The sequence below is a fragment of the Pinus tabuliformis genome, chromosome 8, assembly GCF_031772625.1.
Source record: "Pinus tabuliformis cultivar Carrire ecotype Pingquan chromosome 8, CPIR1, whole genome shotgun sequence".
NCBI lineage: Eukaryota > Viridiplantae > Streptophyta > Pinopsida > Pinales > Pinaceae > Pinus > Pinus tabuliformis.
Window position 1 is genome coordinate 736,821,488 of NC_142294.1, and position 5,789 is coordinate 736,827,276.

Here is a 5,789-nt window from a genome sequence, read left to right on the forward strand (position 1 = left end):
ACAGGTTTAAATAATTTAAGGATCTGGTGGAAAATTAGACAAAGAAGAAGATTAAGGTGTTGAGGACAAATAATGGTGGAGGGTTCTACAAGAAGGAATTCGAAGAGTTATATAAGAAGTGTGGCATAACAAAACAACATATTTCTCCATACACACCTCAAAAAAATGGAGTTGTATAAAGGATGAACAAGATGTTGATGGAAAAAGCAAGGAACATATTGAGTGGTGTTGGATTAGGATAGGAATTCTAGGTAGAGGCAATGGATATTGCATGTTACCTGGTTAATAGATCACCTTCATTAACTTTGGAGGATAAGACTCCAAATAAGGTATGGGCTGGTAAGAAACCCCCTCTCACACATCTTAGGGTATTTCATTGTGATGCATAGGTACATGTTCCAAAGGAGAAAATAACCAAGTTGGATAGTAAATCTGAAAGGCGCATCTTTATTGGGTATAAATATTGTTTAAAATGTTACAAGCTTTGGAACCCAGAAACAACGAAGGTTGTGTAAAGTTGACATTTGGTATTTAGATAAGTGAAGGATCTCATGGAATAGGAGGCCCTACCAAGGAAAAAGGAACCACAAAATATAGAGTTTGAATTGAAGGCTGAAGAATTAGACTCCACTGAAGAACAGAAATCAGAAGACGAAGAACCACACACTCCAGTTTTGAGGAGATCAGTTTGAGAAAGAAGGAAACTAGAGAGGTATACTCCATTTGATTTCCATTCTTTTTTTTTTATATTACTTATGATGATCCTAGAATTGTTAGGGAGGAAATGGATTTAGAGGATGGCCAACTCTGGAAAAAGGCCATGGTTGAAGAAATGGCAGCCTTAGAAAAGAATGAGTGTAACAGCCCTAGTGAAAATTCCATGTAAAAATGTATATAAGGCCATGGTGATGGGACACGTATTCCAAGATGAATGGTGGGGGAAACATCCTAATGGGTGTTGATTCGGTTATTATGGCTAAGGAAATTGGCAAAGGAAATGGCAAAGGATTTGGAAAGGCAAAGAGGCATTAATTGGCATTTTATTTATGAAAATAATTGAGATTAGGAGAAAAAGGAGGTGAAAGGTCACAGGTTTCATGTGAGGAGGAGAATAATGGAAAATGAAGAAAATAGAGGCCTCATTAATAAAAAGGCTTTTGAGGATCAATGGGCAGGACTTGGTCAATTCAGTTTTGGAGCTCTCTCATTATTCTCTCTCTCTCTCATACTCTTGGATACTTAGAGTTTTCTTGGAGCACTCTTGGAGGGTGTGGCATACTTGGATTTTTGGAGCAAGAAGGCAAAGGAAGAGCAGGAAAGTGCAAGAGGGCATCAAGATCAGCAGCTACATCATATTTTCTTGCAGGTACTAAGTTGCATGTATGATTTCTTCACTAGTTTTGGCATGCATGGCACATGCATGTGGTTTCTTGGTCATGATCTATCACTGGCATGGAGGATTGCCTGGATTGATAGTGGATTTCCTAGCCTTTCCATTTCCTGGATAGCCATGGTGTTGTGGGTTTATTTGCTTTGTTTCTAGTTGGTTCTCATGTTTCCTTAGCTTGGGTTGAGCTACTAGTTCTTGGAATCCTTGGTTGGACAAATGCTCTGGAGCCCTGTAACGAATTGGGTTAAGTTACTAGTCCCATAGCCTTGGTTGTACAAATGCTTTGGAGCCCTGGAAAAGCTTCGATTGAGTTACTAGTCCCGTAGCCTGGGTTGGACAAATGCTCTAGAGCCCTTGGTGGGTTGAGTTACTAGTCCTATAGCCTTATTTGGACAAACACTCTGGAGCCTAGTAAAAGTTGTGGGTTGAGTTACTAGTACCATAGACTTGGTTGGACAAACTCTCTGGAGACCGGTAAAAGTTGTGGGTTGAGTTACTAGTCCTGGGAGCCAGGTTGGAACAAACACTCTGGAGCCCTGAAAGGATGGGATAGAGATCGATCTGATGTTTGTTTTGTGATGTCCAACTATGAGGTGGAATCACTATTTGATGGGTTGTGGTGGATGGCCTCTGGAAGCCTTGGATGAGTTTTGATTGATGTGTTTTATCAGATCCCACATTCATGCTTGGAATATGGCACGGGGGTGAATGGATGAAGGAAGATTTGACTCAGGCATTCTACGGTTAGGTGGAACATGGAAGTCCCATCTCAGGTTTGGATTTTGCATCATTAATGAAAGGTTATTTCTCCTTGTATCTCTATGAGAATTATGGTGGATTATATGTGGTTTATATGGCTGTGATTTCATTGGTATTTATGTCCCTATTATGTTGGTTATTTACATGTTTTATGACAGCAGCCATGAGTGGCTCTCATCATGTTCTTACTTGTTATTGAATGATCAATGTATCTATGACCTAATGGATGAAATGGAAGCTAATGTGATAAGGATACAATGCTTCATAGTGAATCTCAGATAAGTATGAGACCCCTATGCTCGAATATGTTATTTACACCTGTAGGTTGCATATTTACTAAGTGTTTGACAAAATGCCTGTCATGGCTAGTGGGGGTCCAATCAAGGTCTTGAACAAGTATTTGCTTTAATACTGTCATTTCCATGTTATTTTACAAATTTAGAGAGATGGTTCAATTCTAGGTAGTGACCTGGGCTCTGGGCCTGAAAAAGTCGCTCAAATCCTGAAGTCGTTGGCATAGAACTAAAAATTTTGGTCTCTGGTCGCTGGTAGGAAAGCTTGTGAGAGAGACTTTGGGTTTAATTCATCTAAATGATAGGTTAACTCAGGGATTGTGCACCTGGAGTGGTCAATTAGCTCCTTGTATGTTATGTTTTTGTCGATTCCATTTGCTTAAGGTTACCTAGGAGGTTGAATCATATCATGATAGCCTCTCGTTGCATGTTTACCCCTGTTAGTCAGTTACTTGGGTAGATGTGGGAGGAGGATGTTACAGAGTGGTATCATAGCATGGTTGAGCCCTCCTTGGGTTGTGTGTTGATCATGCTTTCATGTTGGTTGCATATGTGTTCCTTATGCATGTAGTCCATGTGCTTGTTGCATTTGGATGGTGTTGATCATCGTTGTAGTGATGTCCCCATGTGAAGGTTGAAGGTGTTGTTGTGGAGTATGTCTTTATGTGGGTATGGTTGATTATGCAGTTGTCATGCATGTATGGTCTTGGGTATAGTTATGCATGAAATGTAGGTCAAACATGCCTTGTGAAGTCATTATATGCAATTTTGGTCATCATGGTGATATTGGTTGTTATGATGCTAATGTGTTGGCTGAGATAGAACAGGAGATGCAGATCATCATAATGAGGTTGCAGCATTAGACTTTGGGGTAAGAGTAGATCGTCATACAGGTATTGTATGTTTGGCATGCAAGTATGTAAGTTAAGGATTTTCATATGCATTAGGCTTATATATATTAGGTTTATGTAGATATATTTTGATGTTATGGTTACATTCATGATAGATGTTAGTTGATTAGTGTAGTTATATGCACATGTGTCAAATAGTCAAGAATGATAGTAACATGTGGTTGTAAACATTGTTATTGTTGGTTAGGTTAGATAACTTGATGATTATTTTATATGATATGTTGTTTATGAGTATGTTATAGGTTAACTTGTTGTTGCTATATGAAAGTTAGCTTGACGATTAGGTTTTATATTGTTGATGAGCATGATATATAGCTTATTGTTGTTATGTGCTATTAACTTGATGATTAGGGTTATTTCATTGAGATCTTGATGTTGTAATTTGGATTGGTCATATGCGTGATGGTTATGTTAATTTCATTGAAGATCTTGATGTTATATGTATTGTGTTAACTTGTTTTCACCATTGCAGATGGTTATGGTTGCGATATTCAGGTATGAGCCGCATATTTTTGATATGGTGTCGTACTAATCTAGATTGATCATACATATGTGATTGCTATGCATAAATGATAAATGCTTACAAGTTTATGATGTGAACATGTTAGTTAGTTAGTGTTATGGATATCGTCATCTTATTTATGTTTGAGTTAACATGTTGTAAATTTATATTTTTTTCTAACTAAATTGATTGTGCAGACAAGATAGCCTCCCCTGAGATACATTAAGGTACGAGATTTCTTATGTCATCTATTTCCGGTTTGAATGTTTGATTATGTTGTCTATTTGGTGTTTGAGTCTTTGGTGTCTATTATGTCGTCTAGTTGATTTATTTAACATGGTATGTTTGCAAGTTGGTTGAATGTTTTATGAATTGCATAATATGAGTATGTGTTTATAGAGTTTCTTACCAAAATGATATTGTTCTAAGAGGTTGTACTAACACATATGTGTCGAGACAGTCGATATGTACTTGATTATTAGTGAGTGATAATTGTAGCATTGTGTCTAAGGACTATGAGTTGACTATGAATTATGACATGATTATTAGTCTTGGTAAAGGTTGATTTCAAATTGATAGATATGATTGTCTTGATATTTGGAACATGTGGTTGACATGTGTGAGCAGTTGCAGGATAACATGCTTGGTATTAATGGGACAAGGTAATGGTCTATGTGTTTATATAACTAATAATTTGGGTGATGTGATAGTACACAATAAGCCTCAATTGCAACAAGGTAAAAGGGTAAAAGAAAGGAAGTGGGCAAGAAATCCTTAGGCTATGTTTGGAAACCCTAATTCCAAACAAATGAGTGCTTTGCATATAGGGAGTCTTCTTAACCTTGATTTTTTCTGACATTACATGGACATGTGTTATAGTCATGAACATGTACTTGACAGGTATATTAAACAGTCTCTAGTTGCAAGTGGATATGTCCAGGGAATTGGAGTCCCTTGAGAGATGGTGTGGATGTGTTTAGTTGCAAGCAACGTGTTTGGCACAACAAGATAAGGTAACTGGTGTATTGTTATATTTATTTATGCGCTGATAGTTATGTGCTTATGGCAGTATGATGCAGAGAGTTACATGTCAAGAGAGATTTCCATGAAATCTTGAAGAAGGCTTGGGTTGAGCTTTCCTTGGGAACCATGGGGTTTGAGTCATGGTGTTTGTTGCTAGTCTTGCGCTTGTGGTATTTTGGTGTTTTTTTGTGCTTCTTTGTGGTTTTTTTTATGTATCGTGCAAGGCCTTACCACTTTGTTGTGGTGTCATATTTTTATTGACTTTCATGGTTTTCTTCTTAGTTGTTTCTTGTCTTTCCTTTTGTGTTTTAAGTCTTGGTAATTGCTTGGGAAAGAGGAAATTTGATGGAGCTCGGGAGCATTGTGTGGTACCTGAAAGGTAATGTAAGATTCAATTGAATCTTTGTGCATGAGTAAGCGCAGCGGAGGTAAGACTATGACATCCAGTTGGACTAGTTGGGTCCATTGGTGTAAATGGACGATGGCAGGATAGGCAGGGGAAAGGTAACCAGAAAAGGTAAAGTAAATGGACTTGAGATGTTGGATGGCTTGACTAAGTTGGGAATTATGGTTCTCAATGTTGTGCATGAATAAAGGAAGTTATCTTACCCTTGATATATAGTATTTATGTTGTGATCATGATTACTTTATGCTAATGATTATATGCATATATGTATGTATGTATGTTGTTATCTAACAGGGTCATCATGGATCATGATTGTTTTATGCTAATATTTATGTATATGTATGTATGTTTCTATGTATCTATGTCATTGTTTAACAAGGTCATCAGGAATTGTTCTTGTGGAGGAATGATTTCTTACGCAAGAAAATGACATGAAGAGGTTCCTGGTATTACTTGGAATCAATTGGGAAGAGTAGTCATAAAAAATATACAAGGTTAGTATCAT